This window comes from Podarcis liolepis, assembly GCF_965112155.1.
Source record: "Podarcis liolepis genome assembly, chromosome: 10".
Classification (NCBI taxonomy): domain Eukaryota; kingdom Metazoa; phylum Chordata; class Lepidosauria; order Squamata; family Lacertidae; genus Podarcis; species Podarcis liolepis.
Genome location: NC_139562.1, coordinates 35,414,519 through 35,435,699, shown reverse-complemented (window position 1 = coordinate 35,435,699; position 21,181 = coordinate 35,414,519). Strand labels below are relative to the sequence as shown.

Sequence of the window (21,181 nt, the reverse complement as noted above, 5' to 3'; positions counted from 1 at the left end):
AGTAGAAGTTAGTGGCTATCATCACATATTGTGGCAGTGAACCCCATTAGTTTATTGTGTACTATGTGAAAAAGTAGATTCTAGAGGCAGCTTATAGGCAAATAACCACTGATAGCTTGATCATCTTTGAATTTGTCTAATTCTCTTTTGAAACCATAGTTCAGCTTTGTGCTAGTGCTATGTCCAAGAATCACAGCAGACATAGATCACAAAGACTTTATTCTAAAATAAGAAGCAACAACCATAGCAACACTGAACAAGTATGCCTAGACCAATTAATTCTCCATTGTTACTTCTTTTTATAGACTGACTTCCTTCAGCCGGCTATTATTCCCAGCTGTCTTAAGAGAAGATGTAAAGGGCAACTTCATACTATATCGCCATAGCCAGGTATACTCTATGAAGTTTGCCTTCTCAAGAGTATCATTGGTTGGTGATGGCTCAGAGGAATGTTCACCTGGTGGACTGAATGAGATTTACTGAATGAGATTTCCCCTCACATTCCTTTGTGTGTTTATGTCTTTTCCATTGCTTTAGCTTTGCTGTGCTGAGCTTTGCTTGATGGATGACTGGCTACAAAGCAGTTCGTCTGATTACTTGAGGGGTGAGGGAAAGGGGTAGTCAATCCAGTTGAACCAGAAGAAGACATGTTCTCTTTTTCCTGGTTCTCTCACACGAGGTACTTGGCCTCACATGACCAGGCGTGGGGCAGATCAGCTGAACTCTGCTTCCTTTTATTTCATAGGACAGTTGGTTTTATATAATCACTGTGGTGGTGTGAGCGTGGGATACAGACCAGATGAATCAGGCGAAGGTGTGTGATGGTGTATTTACTGCTTCTTTTGGTTCTTTCTCACAGAGGAATTGGCCTTCAGTGGCCCTTGTGGGGGCTAGGGGAAACAATTTGCCTTGGAGTTCCTGTTAGCTTTAGTACCTTGGAATTTGGGAGATGATATATTCAACATCCAGGTAGAACTTATCTCTGGGGGACATGTGAGTTCATGTGAAAATTAATAGGATATAAACCTAAAGCCAGCTGTTAAGGTGGAACAAGTGAAGCCACCATTAACCTATTTATAAAGTGCTTCAACAAAATTATCCAGATTCTTCATCCAGAGTTTCCTTCAGAGTTTATTGAAAGTTTCATTATTTTGTTCCCCACTGGTCACTGAAAGATTTCTGTCCACAGGCTCTGTCAAAAATGAAGAGTCGCTTTGCCCCTGGATTCTCAGTGGTGGCAAAGAGATTGCAAACCTATTATTATATTATCCCAGCAGCTTATTACATCCCTTCTGGTATAGTCAGTCTAAACTAAACAGGCAAAGACATTCGCTCAAGAGTCAAGGATGGTGCAGCAGAGATGCTACCACAGAGCTGAATTCAAGCTGCATTGCAGTCATTTTTTGTTCTGATGTATCATAGCCAAGTCCCTGTTTTCCCTGCTGCTTTCAATCATGGTGATAATTGAATGTTTTCTAGCAATATAATGGGTATTGTGAGCAGTAGTTGGGACTCACTATTTCTTTCCTTCTTCCTATTTGGTTCTTTTAAAATATTTGTGTGTGTGGAAAAAGGCAATTTTTGCTTTGGTATATGTTGTTTAGGTAGAGTTTGGGGGGTTTCTATTGGTTTATCTACCTGAGAAAACCAGGCAGTTTCCAAACTTCACCATTATTCATAATAAACAAGAAAAAAATGATAGGCTACCTTTATGGCAGTAATAGTGTGTGTGTGTGTGTGTGTGTGTGTGTGTGTGTGTGTGTGTGTGTGTGTGTGTGTGTTTATGGGAGGAGGAAGAATAGGATGTAATACCTGTGCTTGCTGTTTATATTATTTATTTCTTAATTTTCTATCCCACCCTTCCTCCCAAACACGCCCAGGGTATCAAACAATAAAACAGCAAACCAGTACAAAATAATTTTTTTAGAAAGCAACAGCAATCAAATATCTTATATTCATATTTAAACAATTTCAACCTTCCTAGAAGCAGTATATTTTAGCCATCAAATGCCTGGGTGAACATTTAAAACATTTAAAATTCTGCCTAAATGCTGATGATATTACTCTTTGGGCTGTATTTAACAATGCAGCTCTGCTGATGCAGTGAACTTCCATGTGCACAATGAGACTTCCTCTTCCTCACCTGTTTCCTCATTCAAATCAGGTCCTGGGAGTTTGGGGGATCATCTAGGGTAGATTTGGGGTGTATGAGGAGGGGGGAGGAGAGGAAACACAAGTCCTGTTGCAGCAGTGGATCTATGTGTACATAGCATTGCCTTGTTGTTGTTTAGTCATTTAGTCGTGTCCGACTCTTTGTGACCCCATGGACCAGAGCACGCCAGGCACTCCTGTCTTCCACTGCCTCCCGCAGTTTGGTCAGACTCGTGTTTGTAGCTTCGAGAACACTGTCCAACCATCTTGTCCTCTTGTCGTCCCCTTCTCCTTGTGCCCTCCATCTTTCCCAGCATCAGGGTCTTTTCCAGGGAGTCTTCTCTTCTCATGAGGTGGCCAAAGTATTGCACCTCAGCTTCAGGATCTGTCCTTCCAGTGAGCACTCAGGGCTGATTTCTTTAAGAATGGATACGTTTGATCTTCTTGCAGTCCATGGGACTCTCAAGAGTCTCCTCCAGCACCATAATTCAAAAGCATTGCCTACAACCATTTATTTTTACTCTTTGTATTTACCCACCCAGCTAATTCACACGATAGCCCTGCGAGAGACAATGGCTCCATCTGCACCATACATTTAAAGCTGTATCATACTGCTTTAAACAGTCAAAGACTCAAAGCTTTCCCCAAGGATCTTGAGGCCTGCAGCTTGCTAAGGATGCTGAGAGTTGTTAGGAAACCCCATTCCCCTCACAGAGCCACTCCCTGCCAGTGGATCTATAGCAGGGTTTTGGAAGGCTCTATAGAAACTTTTTTCTTGGTCGATATTTTATTGGCTGCACCATGGATACTAGTGTTGTGGGGGGAAATGTTTTAATTGACCAAGTATGTTTTTACTGCATTTTATTTTGGTGGGAGGGAGTGGACTTGATGGTTTCATATTTGTATTTTTATTGGTTTGGGCTGCCTTTGACAAGCATTGCCTGAAAAGGCAGCCTACAAAGAGTTTAAAACAAATAAATAGAAATAAAGAATGCTGAACTTAAATCTACTTTTCTGCAAGTTTAGCCCATTAGCTGTAATCCTGCCCTCTGAGGCGGCAGAGAACAGGGATTTGACTTCATCTGTGTGACAGCCCTTCAGAGTACTATCATGTCCCCTTCGGTCTTCTCTTCACCAAGCTAAACAGCCTTTAGAACCTATTTTCCATATCGCTGGCAATCTTTGCTGTTCTTCTCTGAACTTGTTCGAGTTTGTTTAGATCCTTCTTAAAACAGTGCCCAGATAGCGGGACAGAATACTCTAGATGAGGTCTGACTAGTGCATTCTTGACATGGAGAATACAATGTACAGGTAGCAAATTCCAAGGAATGATGTTTTTGGAAACCATCTATCATATTTTGCTATGCTGAGCGTGAAGAGGCAGGACATTTTTCAAGTATAAGTTCCTCACATATAGTGATTTCTCACAATATATAGTGATATATAGTGCTAGTAATAAAACATATTCTCCCCACCCCATTAAAACAGGCTATCAGTGCAATAATCTAAAGATGGGAGGCAGCTGACTTGGGAGTTGCTTATAAAACCTGGACATCCAAGATTATAAGCTTCTTATAAAGTTGGAATATCAAGCCTCGAAGCCAGCACATTCAATAATCTTGAGATATGTCAGGAAGAAATAATGGAGCAATAGTTCTCTTCATAAATCTATCACGGATGAAGAGATTTTTGTATCCCCCCCCCCCATGACATTGAGAAATACCAGTTTTCATATATAGAATCTTGAGTCAAAATGTATAGAAAAGCAAAAACCCTATATAATAAACCACCATAAATTGACACAAACTAATACTATAATGTCAAAGTATGAATCTATAACTGCAACATAACTTGACAGTCACCCATCCCAAAGAACCCTCAGAAATTACACGAAATTTATTTTTAAAAGGTTTATGGAAGGTGTGTGGGAAGTACCTAAGGAAGTCAAGTCTGAAAATATTTGATTAAGAAAACCAAATCAGTACTCAGTGAATCAAAAGAGTTAATGACTCATCCTGGTAATGGCTTTCGATATGTAATTTCAGTGCAAGACCTACACTTATTCCTGGAATCCCTCACAGGTTAGACTTGGTGCACATGTTGCATGTGTCAAAAAGAGTCTCCTTGTGGCAAATGTAGGTAAAGGTAAAGAGACCCCTGACCATTAGGTCCAGTTGTGGCCGACTCTGGGGTTGCTGCGCTCATCTCGCTTTATTGGCTGAGGGAGCCAGCGTACAGCTTCCGGGCATGTGGCCAGCATGACTAAGCTGCTTCTGGTGAACCAGAGCAGCGCACGGAAACGCCGTTTACCTTCCTGCCGGAGCGGTACCTACTTATCTATTTGCACTTTGACAAGCTTTTGAACTGCTAGGTTGGCAGGAGCAGGGACTGAGCAACGGGAGCTCACCCCGTCGCGGGGGTTCGAACCCCCGACCTTCTGATCGGCAAGTCCTAGGCTCTGTGGTTTAACCCACAGCGCCACCCATGTCACTTGTGGCAAATATATGTAGCACTACTAATATAGAGGGATTTATTACCTGGTTTGCTGCCACTGTGAAGAATATATCAGGGCCAAACTGGACCTGATATGAACGTGCATCTTTTTTGTTATGTAAATTGCAGCCATGGAAAAACCTGCACAATTTCAGGGCCTCCATACCACAATCCTGACAAAAATTGCATCTCCAAATATGTTTGCATTTTGAGGGAAGCCTACATGGATGCCTATGCAAACAGGAGCTTTGGAGAGGTGTTTTTTGACCAGGTGTACAGGATATAGGAATGCAGCAGATTGGGTGCATCAAATTGAAAAAGCAACATAGCAATACATATACATAACTTGTTGTCTGTTTATTGTTTGTGGAATAATGATGTAAGTTGTTTTAAATGCTTGGAATGTTTTGAACACTAATTACATGCAATTTCATTTTTGGAAAATGAAACAGCTATTGCAGATAAGAAACTCTCTGAATGGGATATTTTAGTGGAAAGGCTGTTGTAAATGGTTTGAATATGGGAGGTATATTGTGAGTATTTGAAAATCCAAAAATCTTTTACCTTATCCACAGAAGCTAGAACCCTTTTCCATACTGCAGTGTGACTCTAACGGAACACCTGGAAATCAATTATTTCCCTGAAATGAAAGGGTAGTAAGCAACCCACAGTTTCTGGAAAACTCAAATCCTTTTCCAGATTGTGTTCAATAGCCCTGAAAAATCACATGATAATTAAAGTTTGGTGCCGTTTCTTTACTTCCTCTACTATAAACGAGTGTCTTCATATTTTCTCTTGTTCTTCCTGGGAAGTTTAGTTTTTCTAGCTTGTTTGGAGCATGATTGAATTGTTGGTAGTTCTTTATTAATGATAGATAAAGTAAGAATGCAATCTCTTTAATACATCTATGAATCTTTATCTATATAGAACGATACTTTGTATTTTAAGAATGTATTTCTCTATTATGTCCAATGAGGGTTATGTTTCACGCAGCGTGTTTTCATTGTTGTAGATGTATTATAAATTAAAAGCTATTTACACCAATGCCTCAGTAAACCGTTAGTTGTGGAATTACTCCAGATCTTAATATAATTTACATGCTGACATCCTAGCATCTGTTTCCTGCTATGAATTGCTTGTTTGTTCCCATTTCTGCTTAAGCAGGCAAATGTACTAAATACCAATATTTGATTTATAAGAACCATCATAGCTAACGCTCTGTTTTCCAGAGCCTTCCAGCCGATTCCCCCAGCAAGCATGCTGAAAGTCACATGCCTCGTCAAGTTTATTCCACATTTTATGACAGTGCTGAAAACATGATTATTTTTATAGTCCCAAACCTCTGATTAGTAAGAGGAACAAAAGTGCCTTTGGTATTGCTGATACTATCATACGCCGACAGCAAGACCATTAATAAATTAAAAACATTGCAACTTGCCTTTGCATAATTGAGCATTTTGAAGGTGGCTTAAATGGGAAAACATCATGATGGGCTGAAATCTAATTCTGGGATTTACACAGGTTTTATGCACGTAAAGGAAAGGCAATTAGCACTAGCTGAGAATTTTTATTTTCACCGCTATATTATAAGCATCCTTGGAGTTATCAAGTTAAAAATAGCAACTTAGAAAAGCTCGTAATGAGCACTGTTATAACAACTACCCAATGAAAGCTGAAACCTTTTCTTCTATATCCACTTTTCTTTCTCTCTTTCTTTAAAAACAAAAGAAGAAAAAGTGTACATTCTCTCCCTGTAGCTATTCTTTGTACAGAAGGTCCTATCTCTGAGGAGGGCTGTTACTAATGGTCTTTGAAATGAAGGTTTTCTGAATGGTGAAAAAAGGACTCTCTGTCTTTCTCTTTTAATGGCTAGCTGGACCTTGAAAGAAAATCTAGAATTTTCCTCTAACAATCAGAGGTGAAATTCAGTTAGGCAGCAAAATTTCATAACAAAAGCCCCACAAACTGCAAAGTAGTGCATAGCTTTCGGTGTGACTTTCTTTGTCAGCTTTTTGCATTGTTGATCAATTTGCTGTCCTGCTGCGGTCAGTGCTTTACTAATAGTCTAGTAAGATCCCATGACTGGCATTCTGCCTTTTTAAAAACCATCTCCATTGCTACAGTTAAGAATCTGAATTTCTAAATCAGCTCTGATAGCTGTTGGCTTCTTTTATTATTAGTATTATTCATGCGCTGGTAGGAAAGGAAGAATATTGAACCATAATTAGGAGCTGGTAAAATGCTATTGGAACAAACTTGAAAAGGTCAGTTTCCAGGCAAGAAGCATTTCAAAGACAGTGTCTTAATTTTTCTTCTTTTTCTTGTGTCTTAATCGTTGTTGTTATAGCAATGTTTCAATTCCTTGTTCTTAACTGGGGAGGAAGCAGTAATTGTGTGAGAATCTCATTGCAGTGCAAAATGGTAATGCTAACCTTTCTAATTTGTTGTTACTGTTAGATTTTAATTATTGAGTGCAAAGGGAAAGCTTCTGAATAGTGTGAAACATCGTTGTAAAGAAGCAGTGTACATATTCTCTAAATTCGGCATTTTAACTTTAAGGAGTGTTTTTAAAAGGTCTCTGTTTAAGCTGTTGTGAAAGAAATTGGGAAATGTGAGAAAATGAGTCTGTACAAATAGTAAAGTGCAGCTTTAAAGAAAAGAAAAATCACCTGATCTTCTGCTTGTGGAAGTACTAATATAGCAGAGAGAAATTTCCTCCAAATGAGACACTCTTGTAGGAATTGTGGGGTGATAGTCATAATCAGATAAGACCTATTGAAATGAATGGACTTAAATAACACCCACATGGATGTAGGTTAATTAAGTAATTAAACCAATATTTTCCTTCAAACATTTGTACTTAGGAGTAAAAGGATAACTTAACTTAGTGGGTTTTGTGTGTTTATACAATGGGCAGTGTAAATATTGATGGATTAGGATACAGTCTTCCTCTGTCTGCCTATATGCCTTCATTCTTATTTTTAAAAGACAACTGAAAGTAATATCAAGCTTATCTTATGTGCATGATTGTTTATAGGAGATTCTTACTGTATGTATGTATGTGGCACCCAACTGGAGGTTGAATATTAATGAAGATGGAGTTGTTTGAAACCACTAAGAAACTGCAGCTGTTTAATTAATTGAATTTTTCTGGATTGCTAAGGGATTTCCTAAGGTCATATCTATGTTCAAGAAGGAATTGCTTCTTCTTATTGAATAACAGAGTGGCTGAAAAGGTGTTCTGATGCTTTCTTGATGCATCTATATTTGTTTGAGTAGTTAAACAGAGATTCCCCACCCAGCTATCCTCTTTAGCATAGCTATTTATTGACCTGTAACAGCTGTCTGTGTGCAGATCTGTATATCGGATGATATGGGTTACATTTCCTGGAACAGTTTATGTTTCAAGAAGCCTTTCTCATTGCAGGCGGGTTGGATATACCTCATCATCAGGTCCTTCAAGCCCTGCAGTTTTACATCCTTTCCTGACATGATAAAAACAAGGCTGACTTGGGATTGCCCTCTTCCTCTAACACAGAATGGGTTTTTGATTTTCCAGCATTGCCTGCAGCTATTGTTGAGCAAGAGTAGCGATGAAGGGAAGAGCTGATCCTATAGTTACATAACAGTGGGCTGTGAGAGGGGTTCTGTGGGCCAGTGGGGTTACAGGTGATGCCTGTGTGGAAAAGCTGCAGTTGTGAGAACCCTCCGAGTCATTCATAAATCTCATGTGTATACTGACACTGTTGGATATTTCCAGTATTTTCATGTTTGCTTGTTTTTGCTTTTGCTTTGAAAGCATGCCTAAGGAAGGCTAATTCAAGATGGAGTTACTCTCTACATTAGGTGTGCCATGCTGATTTGCATAGCCAAAAATTGCAATCCTGTGTAGGCCAATTTTTAAGCCCCTGACATGAGTTGGAACATTGGCTTCTACTAATAGAGATGAGGAATCCCACATCATGATGGCATCAGATTATTTTGTGTGTGTATTTAAAATGTACTTTGCAATTATAGAGAGGATTATCTTGCTGAGGACAGTGTGGGATATGCTTTCAAACTCTGAGGAAACTATTAGGTATTGATATGCCCATGCCTCAACATAAAGCCCCATTGAATTTGATGTTGGCAGCACAATAATTCTTTTTTAAACATAGACATAGCACTGGGGGAGTCAGAGACATCTAAATCCCAGCATTCTGATGGGGATGCAAATCACCGCCTCCTTGGTAATCAAATCAGTCTTTTAATGAGCATGGAGGTGCAATAATGTGTCCTTCTCAGCTTATCTGCATGTATGTCAAATGTGTGTGCATGTATGAGCGTGGGGTGGTCACATCCACCACTGACATGTGGACCCTGGAGAGTTGGCAGAGAACGAATGTGGCCCTTGGGGCAGAAAAGCTTAGCCACCCCTGCATTACATAGCAACCCACCTCTTTGTGAGCATTAAAGTCATCTTATGAAAAAATAAATTAAACATCCTTTGTGATCTTTTCCATGGTGGCTCATAGGGGACCCAAAATAATTGCTTGAAAAGCCACATCAGACTCCAAAACAAGGAGTTATAATGGTATATGTGTAATTAATAGAATGTTGCCACATTCAGTCATGTGTGCATTAACACATTTGCTGTTGATTTACGTTCATCTGCAGAAAGATGAATAAAGATTTTTGGGTGTGTGTGTGTTTTCCCTTACTATTGAAAAATCCTGACTCTGATTCAAGAATAATAAAACTTGTTCTAGAATTTGGTCCAATTGGCTTTCCCCTGTTTTTAATTTATTTTGTTGGGTGGGTTTGAATTAAACCATTTGCATATCTAAGGAGCATTGTGTTGTCTACTCTTTGCCTGCATTCGGGTTGTTTTGCTTTTTAATGACTGTTTTCACCAGGCTGGAGTGATTGTAGAAGCTTTTACTAGACTTGCCTTCAAGACCATCTGCAGCTGTTTTCTCTATTTTAGGAAATTGAGGACGTTATTTAGTACTAGTAGGAATGTGAGAATTTGTCCATTGATTACATCATTTTGCTGCTTAAGGCCTCAATGAATTGTGCTGTAAATCTGTGGTACCTAATAGTCACTTAACAATGATGTATTATTTTAATATTGGAAGAAACCATTTGGCTGCATTTTGGAAATGCCTGAAATATGCATTCCGGAGTGTATTTCATATGACTGGATTCAGCGACTCAGGTTTGAAAATGAGTCTCTTCTATAATTAGAAATAATTTATCTTGAAAGTTAGTTGTTATGTGACTTTCCAGGGCAAAAATCATTAACTGTGTGTTGTGGTTATTGCTGTTTTAAAGGCCACTGTTGCTAAGTTCCACACCCTGAAAATATTGGGTGAAATCCAGTGCTACTATTCTCCTTGTTGAATGACTTTTGATCTAGTGTAAGAGTCTGAACACATAAGAGAAGGGGAGCCATTTTTCCCAACTCTGCCCTGAAGCCCACTGTGCCATCTTCCAGGCTATTTGAAGTGCAGGAGGCTGCAAAAGGAAGGGGACTCTGTGAAAATTGCCTCTGCTTCTCTTAACTAGCATATGCCTTGGCCAGATCAAATGATGTTCTGCTCACTTTGGATTTTGCCCAATATTACCAAAAGTGCAGGAAGTTGAGTTACCAAGAACATGTGGCTGTTGCTCAGCTGGCAAAATTGACTTTTTGAGCAGCATGACGTAATAACAAGAAGGATGGATTCTCACGCTCCAAGCTACAGTACTTCAGCAATCACATTAAAACAATAAGAATTGCGACCTTGTTAGGAATCTATCTACTATTTTCTGAAGCGGCCATTGATTCAAGAAGCCCACAAGTTCATGTTCTCCAGAGTGTTGGGGTCAGTTGTCCTTACTCCCTCAGGATCATTACTGCTAGTGGCCAAGGCAACCCAGCCAGATGGGCGGGGTATGTATGTATATAAAATAAAATAATTATCCAAATGTATTAGTACTTCTCAGCAGAAGGGATAAATAATTGCTCAAAACCAGCCATGGTAGTGAAAGACTCCTCTCTCTCCTCCTGCCCCTCATTCATCTTCCCCTCCTCCTCCTCCGAATATACCTAGCATTTATTGCAGGTTCAGCACCACAACCACTGGTGCACACTTTATCAGCTTAAAACACATTAACATGTTTGGATGTGTTTCAAATGCCCTAAGTGCACTAATGATGCTTGTTCTACTTGGAAGAGAGCTGAGAAATATATCTGCCTTTGTCTGTAATGAATACCTGATTGATTACACATACATTGAAAACATTACCTATTCTCAATCCATAAGCTGCAGGAAGGGTTAAAAACCATTTCTCAGGCCTTCTCTGAGTTACTTTGTGTTTAGGTTGGCAGATGCCTATCTGATCGGACCCAGGTAGCCTAAATAATAGAGAGGAAAGGTAAATGAATGAGGGTTTATTTCAACTCCTCTGACTCTTATTGGTCTTTTGAAATTCGGTCAGATTGTTCAAGCCCTCCTTATTGTAAAGCAACAGAAACTGAGATTCTCCTGTGGTGATTGCACAGGTATTAAAAAACACAAAGTCTTCAAATTGATACATTGCGGCATGGATGTTCATAGGCAACTTCTTGCTTCATCACATGAGTGGTGGGGTTGAGGAGGTACAGTGAAGAACAGCCCAAGTTAACAAAGTGAAAACCATAGATAATGTGAATCGGTGCTGAAGCACTAAACATAGAAAGAATGTTATCAGATTATACTTAAAATAGAAAACTCTTGTTTTTCTAGTGATAAAATATAACCCATAATCCTTGTTAAAAACCCTGGGAAATAAAATCGAATACTGGAATGAATTCCAATTGCCCTCTGAAATGGTCTTGTTAAGTAGAGTGACCTTGAGGTCAGAAAGGGAATGTTTGGGGAGATTGAAAATGTTCCCTGACTCGTGTCTGTACATTTCTATTCTGAAAGTCAGATTACTGCCCGTTTATTCTTGTTCAGAGTGACTTTCTTGTTTGGCTGATGAAAACTCCTGAAGGGCATTGATGGCAAGTGATCGTGTACATGGCATTAGTTAATATGCTGGTGTTTGGAATGTGGATAGAATGGTCAATGACTTTAAGTGTACAGTATTACCAAGGTAGCATAAGGAACAGAGAGGACACTTGTTTACCCGTTGGTGGCCTAGGAGTGTTGGTGGATAGTGATTTCTGAGCAGCCTAAAATGGAGGGTGGTCCTTTCCTCTACGGCCTTCTTGTGAAGATCATCATTTCCTAGATCACTTGAAAGTCCCTGATGGAAGATTCTTCCTCTGTTGAAATCTATCTGAGGACAACAGAGTACATTTTCAGTACATTGGCAATAATGAGCACTAAGCTTGGATTCATACACCAGATAATTATGAGGGACAGAATGCTAAGTATCTGCTTAACCTCTTGTAATTAACCAAGCTGAAGGGAGGCCAAGCTTAGACGCCCTGCATAGCACACACATGCTCCTATGCTGAGCATATCCAGAAGGCACTGAGAATAAAACACAAGCTTGGGGATGCAGATATATGGAAATGGATCTTTCTTGACATCCTTATATTAAGGAAAAGAAAAATGCTACTGTTTTCCAACATGTGTGACAAACCTCATGAAAGCTGTTCACTTGACTCCCCGTGGCAAGTAACAGTTGCCACCAGACAATTAGGCAATTGACAAATAATAACTAAGCAATCCTAAACATACAAAGAACAAGTCCTCACTGAGTTTAGTGGGACTTACTTTTGAGTAGGCATGCTTAGGATTACGCTGCAAGGCTGCAGCCATACGTACACCTAATTTGGAGCAAACCCCATTGAACATAGCAAGACTTATTTTTGAGTAAAAATTCATTGTTACTTTTGTGCCTTATTTGCAAAGCTCATACACATTGCAACCTGTTTATTCATTGTTTTCCTGCCCTTGTGAAAGTTGGTTGGGTGAAAGTCAGGCTTTAAAGTTGCACTCTGGTGTAATAACTTTATATGTTGGGCTTTCACTTATTGGCATTCCTCATGAAAGATGCTAGTAACACGTGCTTTGAAATAATGACAGATATATTTTGTATAGAAAAAGCTACTGGATCTCAGTTCAGAATAATACGCATAGACCAATCATGTTTTATCCTTTTATTTCTGTTCAAGTCCAAATTCTGGAGAAAGCATGGAGCATGAAGGAACAAACATGTAATACTGTCAATAAAGAAAGGTCACTAGTTCTTTACATGTACTGTAAAATTCAATGCAAATGTGTTTAAGTGATTCTCCTGTTTGTTCTTTCCCCCCTTTAAAAATGGATATATCATCATAATCAGATACGTGGTGTTCAGAAAAGTGGTACAAACCACGTCTCTGTGGTTTGCACCAAAAATAGTACCGCAGTACTTTAAAGTGTCTAAAAAGACATGCTCTGGCAATTATTGTAACGCGTAGAAGCATGTTTCTTTTGTGAATTGCAGGCACATAGTCCCCTTCAAATATCATGGAGTTCATCACAATAATGTAATGTAATGTATTGTAATGCCCCCTAAGTGACAGAGTAGCCTCTGGGCATAGATACCAGCTCCTAGGGGCCGAGGCGTTTTCTCCCCCAGCTATTTTTTAAGGGGGGAAGCCCCCTGCAATGTTCAAAGGGCATTTGGTTCTACCTCCTGGTTCCTTGTGATGTCAGGACATTGTGGCAGGGCCCCTCAGTCATCTTGTAAAGTTGGTGCCTCTGCCTCTGGGTAAAGAAACTGTGTGGGGGAGGACAAATTCTCCAACAGTTTTGTGGGAGATGGGGCTCACCATTAGCATGGACAGTAGTATAACTCTCTTGTTCCTCCCCCCCAAACCTTTTAGTTTTCTTTTATTGTGACTACACTTGTTTATAAATGATCTAGAATTAGGAGTCAGCAGTGAGATGGCCAAGTTTGCTCATAATGCTAGATTGTTCAGGGTCGTTAAACCAAAAAGAGATGGTGAAGAGCTCCGAAAGAGCCTCTCCAAGCTCTGTGAATGGGTGGGAAAATGACAAGTGCAATTCAGTGTAAACAAGTGCAACATGATGCATGTTGGGGCAAAAATATATATCTTAATTTCACATATACACTCATGGGGTCTAAACTGGCAGTCATTGACCAGGAATGAGACCTTGGGCTTATAGTAGATAGCTTGATGAAGATGTTGACCCAGTGTGTGGCAGCCATGAAAAAGGCAAATTCCATGCTAGGTACCATTAGGAAACAAACTGGAAATAAAACTGCTGATATCATAATGCTGTTATACAAATCAGTGGTGTGACCGTATTTGCTGCGTGCAGTTCTGGTAATCTCACCTCCAAAATGATAGCGTGTTGCTGCAAAAGGTTCATTGAAGGGCAAACAGAACAACCATGGGTGTGGAATATGAGGGAAGGTTTGCAGCGTTCAGGATTTTTTAGCTTGGAGAAAAGGTGAATAAGAGGCGACACGACAGAATTTAAAATTATACCTGGCATAGAGAAAGTGGATAAAGAAGAGCTTTTCTCCCTCTTTCATAACACTAGTACTTGTAAACACCGAATGAACCTGAATGATGGAAGATGCAGGACAAATAAAAGTGTCTAGTTAAACTATGGAGCAGGAAGCGATGGCAACTAACTTGGGTAGCTTTCAAGGAAGATTAGACAAAATCATGGATGATTAGGGTATGTTCTGTCCCCATGGTCAGAGGCAGTAATGCTTCTGAATACCAGTTACTTGAAACTACAGGAGGGGGAAAAGGCTATTGCTTGTGGGTTTTCCACAGGCAACTGGCCGGCCTCAGGATGCTTGTCTAAGATGGGTCATTGGCTTGATTCAACAGGATCTTCTTATGTTCTTACGTTACATATGACAGCAGCAGCAACTGTGTTTGTAGCCTAGCGACCATTTCTGCATTCTCCACAGTGCCCTGGACTTCGCAACATGGTGGAGCGCTGCGGCAGAACAAATGGTGGCAGCCACAAAAAGTGGTGGGGAATATTCAGGGAAATTCTGTAGAGTGGGCTTATTTTGGGGGAGTCAAAAAAGAGGAAAAATCTGAACTTCTTTTTTAGTAAAAAATGTCTTCTAAGAATTCTCATCTCACCTCAAGGTAGGTAAGTAGAAGATGCTGAGGGAGGGGACCTAAGGTATTATAAGGATGGGTTACAAATGCACAAATATCTCTGTTTTCATTGTGAAATATTGCAAGCTTTTGGGGGGGGGGTATATTTCTATATTAAAGTTTTCCTTTTTTGTAACCTTTAAAAATAAGATTCTACAGGGCTTTAACAATGCCAGCCAGACATTTATCCACACATAAAGGAAATGTGCATGTTGCAACATCTCTCCTTTGAGAAGAAAAACCAGTAAACATAATAAAAGGGAAAGTGTGTTCTGTTGTTCTCTGACCTGTTCCCATTCTGCAGCAGAGTGCTAGAAATGTTTCTTCCTTCATTACATAAATTGTTAATTGGCCTTTGAGTTCTGGTTTTGATCCAATTCCATTAAATCTGGCTGGCAACATGCCCCCCTTTCTTAATTATAAGCTGCATTAGATCTTAAGGTACTTGCCTTCGGTAGCTAATAAATTCTGGCTACATGACTTGTGGTCAGATAGCGATCTCGTTTTAACTAGATTTAGAAATTGCCCAGTAATTTAAGTTGGCCTTTTCATATATAATAGTAAAATAAATAAATAAACACATTAACAAAAACAGCATTGGTTAATAATATACATTAAATTATCTCTCTTTAGTTTATGGCTCTGAGTGATCTTGTTCCAGTATACTGTACAGAAATTGATTCGATATGTCCAGACTTTTAATGATTGCTTTTAAAGGTGTTGTACCTTTATAACTGCAGTTGATGTGGTTACTAGTTTGTCCCATTAGAGTTTCTGTACTCTGACTCTCATGACTAGAATTATGTTCAAGGTTACTAGAAAGATGGTGGATGGACAAGGAAATACTATTAGACTAAGTTTTTTGTTCTGAATCCAGCTCAGGAAGTAGTTACCAAGAAGATGAATATTTTGGAAGATTTCTTTAACTGTATGTGTGACAACCAGATTTTTTAAAAAATATGTTGTCCTAAAGAGAATTGGGAGAAAGGGGGGAAGCAGAAGGGACTGTGTAGCTACAATGGTGTGACAAGCCAGAGGCCCAAGTCTTCATGCTCTTATACATGAATTACCCTTTTAAGTTGCATTGCGTTGGTTCTGGATTATTTGTTGATTAATTAACCATCTAATCCTTTGCAAAAGGAGGACCTGTTGAGTTCAGTGAGATGTGCTTCCAGGCAAGTGTATAAATAATGCAGCCTTTTGTAGCAATCCTATACCCAGTTTCATGTCAGTAAGCCCATTTGGTCATGAGTCCACGTGCCTTTTTCATTGCTTACAGAACAGAAACATATTTGTCTGTTTACTTAAGTGCACACACAACTTACTTGAAGCCTAAAGCATCAGTCATATGACATTTCCTTGGAAGCTGGTCCCATTTGAACCATGTGCACATACTTCTGAATAAACATGCAATAACTTGGTTCAAGTACAAGGTTGCCAGCATTATAACTGTATCCTGTGTCTTTTTACAGAAGCACAGGAAGCAGGCCTGTAAAAACGTTGGTAGCTCTGCTGAGATTTATCTTCATTCAGGACCTGCAACTTCACTCAGGTATTTGACAAAGCAGAATGGGCAGTAGGATCTAGAATAGCATGTGCTTCTGCATTCTTAAATGATAATTGATAAGATGCATCCTCATGTTTTGCTAATTAACTGTCAAAACTTCAAACTTCATGGAGCTAACTATGAGCTAAACTTAAGACAGAGTTGATAGGTCTAGACCCTGAGAGGACTTTCTGTCTTCTTATCCTACCTATTAAATAATCATTATGGCAAATGAAAAAATACAATAAACTATGTTCTAATAAACTTCAAATTTAAAAATGTAGAAGTTAAAGCAACTAAAAAATTGGACAAATTGAAAGGCTAGCAGTCATATTAAAACTGGAGAATGCCATTGGAAAAAGTACATATTAGGTGCTCATCAAAAATTGAACCTATTGTTTTTTTTGTACTTAAAATAGCCCTTCAAAATAGAGGACTGTACCCTATAAAGTAGGGCCCATGGCCACCCTGAGCACCCAAGTGCTGTGATGTTCTGAGAAAGTGCCTGGTGGAATTTCCACCTTTCATTCCACCTTTTTACAGGAGCCTTGTAGACCCAGCAACCCCACCTAAAAGCAGTCTGGCACAATGCAGTCATGCATATGGGAAACCTATTGAGTTACAGAGCTTGGTAACAAACAGGTCAAGAGACTCTCTGGCGTCCTCCATTTTGTGGTGTTTCACAGTCGGCTACCAGTAGGTGGCCAATTGAGAAGCTGAAGCCTGCTGGTCTCTCTCTTTCCTTTGTTGTCATATATAATTGGCATGAGGAATCACAGTTGTGCTGGAGGTGTTGGCACCCCTGTGCTCCCCTCTTCGGCAGCAGTCACTTGTGAGGTGTGATGCCTGGTTTCTGCTGCCTTTTGATTTGCTCCCTGGCTGCCTTGCTGTCAGCTACTGTATGAACTTTGCAGGGCTGTGGGGCTCAAATTATTAAAATTCAGAGATACCTCATTAATTTGTGCTGCTTCGGATGCTGGACTCGGTGACCTGCCTGAACTGAGATTGCAAGCAAATCTTTCTGACCCCCTCAAAATTGTTTGGAAAAGGAAGTTAGGCATATATTGTTAACTTGCCTGTGGAAAAGTAACTACTGCTCAAACATGCCCCTTACTGCTGTAAGACATTGCAAAATAAAAATAAAAAAATGTATTAACAGTAGGCCAGCAGACACCTATGAAATTTCCTTTGCATAAATTGCCCGTTCTCATTTTCGATATTCTTATGTGACTCAGTATTAAAAATTACTAGCCTAGTTTTGCTAATATTAGCAGGAGAGCCCTTTCCGAGTAATCTAAAAATGTTCCAAGGGGCTAAATAATTCAAATTGCCTCAGGTCTACACCCACCCACCCTGGTGAAATGAGTGCATCTTCATTGTCCAAGAAAATGGATGAGGAATAGGAGGTCATCCGAAGCCTCTCATTTATATGATAATTACAAATCAGCAGTGGCTAGTGATTCAGGATACAAATCATTTGCTCCTATGAGACCAGTGTGTTTGCTAAACAGGAAGTATGTGATTATGTCCTGCTAATTAGTTTCCAGGTGATGGGAAGAATGCAGTGCATAAGAGGCCCAGTTCACACTGCACACCCCACTATTTCTCTGTAAGGCAGTTATCTTGTAATTGAATTACTGCCTTTAATTAATACATGCATCTAAATTAAGAACATGTGTATGTTGTGTGGAGATGCAGAGTGGAACACCGATAGTTATGTATATGCCTGTCTGTGTTTCCATCTAGGTAGGACATCATAGGAGATTAGTGACAGAAAGGAGGGGAGCAAAATGCAGAGCTAATGAAGAATGTGAAACCGTATTTGTGAAAAAGGTGTGCAAGTTAGCCTGTTTTCCAAGTCAAGGAGATGGAGAAATCGGAGGGCAAAAAGCCATGCTCTGAAATAATGGAGTAATACTTGCAGGCAAATAGAAAGTTGACTAAAATAGAAAGCGAATAAAGAACCTTGTTGAAAAGGAAAGGGATAGTCATATAGAACAGACAAGGAAGGACAGGAGAAAAGTGAAAAATAATGAGAGATTCTATAGTAAGAGAAGTCTATTATTAATCTAGGGCAATGATGGAGCACAGACTAATGAATTTATGTCCCACCTGTTGTTTTTAATCTTTCAGGTGTCCAGTCAGCCTCCTTTTAAAGGTGCAAGCAGAATGGCATTATCATTTGAAATGCAATGAAAAACAGTAAAATGGGAACAATCATTACTTTAACTGCTTCATGATCGCCCCGGCATTCGTATTTCAGTCTGTGGCTTCCTGAATATGTGCCACAAGGTATTTCTGACAAATAATGCAGTTAAGTGTATTGCTAGAAAGGCAAGAGATTCAATGTAACGCAAAACCTGCAGACTTCTAGATATTAGTAATGTCAAGAAAGAAGGCAGATTTTAATATGTCTTAAGAGCCCTGGGGGAAATGTAGATATTATGACAAGCCTACACTAAGATTCTACAGGCTATGTGATATGTTATCAGAAAGAATGCCTCCATAATAGAAAATTAAGACTAGCAGAGAGGTAAAATGCACTTTACAATTTTAATCTGGAAGCTTTCACTGTGCAAAGCATCTATATAAACAAAGTGCTTTTCAATGTGACAGTTTATATACAGCCCCAGCCTGCTACAAAGAGAGGAAGAAAATGAGATGTGGTTGATAGTCCTTGCCTGGCAGCAGTTACTCTTAAGGCGTGTGTGTGTGTGTGTGTTAAGTTACAGTCCTCGTCACTCTTAGCTGGGAGTTGCGAGCAAGCACCATTGAATTCAATCGACATATATAGGATTGTGCTCTTAATTTACAAAATGTAGTCTATGTGTTATGACGCATTGCACCTAGTCCATCCTGTGGCCCCAATATTCGGTCTCTGGATCAGGCCAATTCACCATATGCTGCCTTGGGATCTACTCACCCCAAACCTGCCCCCAAATTCATTTGGGGGTAATGGTGCTAAGGGGTTCCAAAGGTTTTTCTTTTTTTAAAAAAAGGTGGGGTGCAGTAGCACCCCACAGGACCAGATCCACTCATTTAACAGTAGGTGGATCCTGTACAGTGCTGGTTGCTGCACCTCTGTGAGTGGCTTCCCATGCATGCAAGGTAGATCTGATTCTGCAAAGGGAGCAGGAACATGAAGGAATAGAGGCCTGCTGGGAAAGGCACTCAACCTTCTCCTGTGAAGATGCAGCCATCCAATAGGCCTCACCTTTCCACAGTTTCTCGGCCCTTTTCTCACTTATGCCAGGACCTCCTTCGTGCATGACACCAGGAGAGCCTTGGGTGGGACACTCAAACTGGGCTGCAGCAATCAGAGGCTGTGCCAACCTGACTTGAACAAGGCCTGAATCCTTCTGAATAGGCCTGATCAGGCTTTGGATTTGGACCTTGCCTGAATCTCGTGCATAGTCCTGGTGTTCAGAACTGGAGATAATATAGCCATAATTACTAGTACCCATAGATAGCTTTATCTTTCATGAATTTGTATTCTGACATAGGGATAGACTCCTGTTCCTTTAGAAATTTAATGGGTTTGACCTGCCCTGCATTCCATACCTGAATTCTAGTTTGACTAGGAGAATGTTCAGATTAATTCCAAAAGTGGAACATGCCACACTTTTCAGTCTCTTTGTACTCCCCCCCCCCGCCATTTCTGTTACCAATAGGGATGGGGGAGAAATTCAAATCAGTTTACATGTAGAGGTGAACCTACATAATTGGTGCAGCTAAATGAATTAGGATGCCTTTGAAATTTGCACCTCTCTGAATTTTGTAATGCAGTTCTGTAGTCAAGTAACATGTACAAAAAAAATGCATATACTGGGGTAAGGTGTGCATAAAATTGAATATATTAGTGAATATATTATACTGGGCAAGATTACATGAAGAAATGAAGGAAGTTCTACTAAACTTCATGCAGACTTTAAAACAATCACAAACAGATATAGAACTGTGCCAATTCCATGGGAAAGACCCACCCACATGGTCCTGATATTCATACGAGAGCCCAGCAGCTTGCAATCATCATGGTACAGGGCATATTAGTTCTTTTGGCAGTGCAGGGATAGATGAGCTACTTGTCTGACTCATATAAAGCAACACTTCTTACCATAAGATTATGCTTAGTCCTCAAAGGGGTCACTAGATTGCCACATAATGAAACCTGGTCTCCTCCTCCTCCTGTCTTTCAATTTATTGCTGTTTATTACATTTATATCCAACTTCTGTACAATGAGGCCATGTGGTCTGCTCACACATCCAGTTTAAACAAGCCTCACAACAAGGCTTGTGGTAGGTGTCAGATAATGACTGGATTCTAATGTGAGTTTTATGGCTGAATGAGAATTTGAACCTGGGTCTCCCACTTGTGGTCCCAACACTCTGTTGCTACCTTGCACGGGCTGTTACAGTGGTTGAATTCTCCCTGCATTAAAGAAGGGCAGCTCTAATGTCCGAGTGAGCCCAACTCCTGCTTACAGTGCGATTCCAGAATGGATTGCATTGGTGAAGGAGACTAGCAAGTAATCTTACCTCCTGTGTATTGCAGAGTCAGCAGCTCATTGCCTGCCTACCTTGGTATATTTGGTATGCTTGGTAAGCCTTTTAAGACTGCTTGTGTCTTGGCCAGTCAAATTTTGCAGTTTGGCCATTGTATTTCTAATTTAGGCTTTAGTTAATATGGGCCATTTGGAAGTTTCCGCTGCCCAGTAGACTGAAGTAAAATGTAGAGAAGTGACACAGTATTCAAGCAGTCAATGCAATATGATTGGGGAACAGAAAGTGGATGATGAGAAATGCTTCCTTGGTAAGCTTTTTATTTGTTTGCTTGCTTGTTGAAATGACTTGGATTGAAATGGCTTCGAAAGAGCACTTCTTAGATAATCCTAAAGTGG

General features: G+C 39.9%; 1 long non-coding RNA gene across 1 annotated transcript; it reads left to right on the top strand.

Annotated features, from left to right (window-relative positions):
• The first annotated feature begins 303 nt into the window (after positions 1-303).
• LOC310687632 lies at positions 304-18,165 on the top strand. Its single transcript, XR_014516504.1, has 3 exons — positions 304-390; positions 16,210-16,289; positions 18,030-18,165. It is a non-coding gene; the product is annotated as an uncharacterized lncRNA (long non-coding RNA).
• Positions 18,166-21,181: the final 3,016 nt, after the last annotated feature.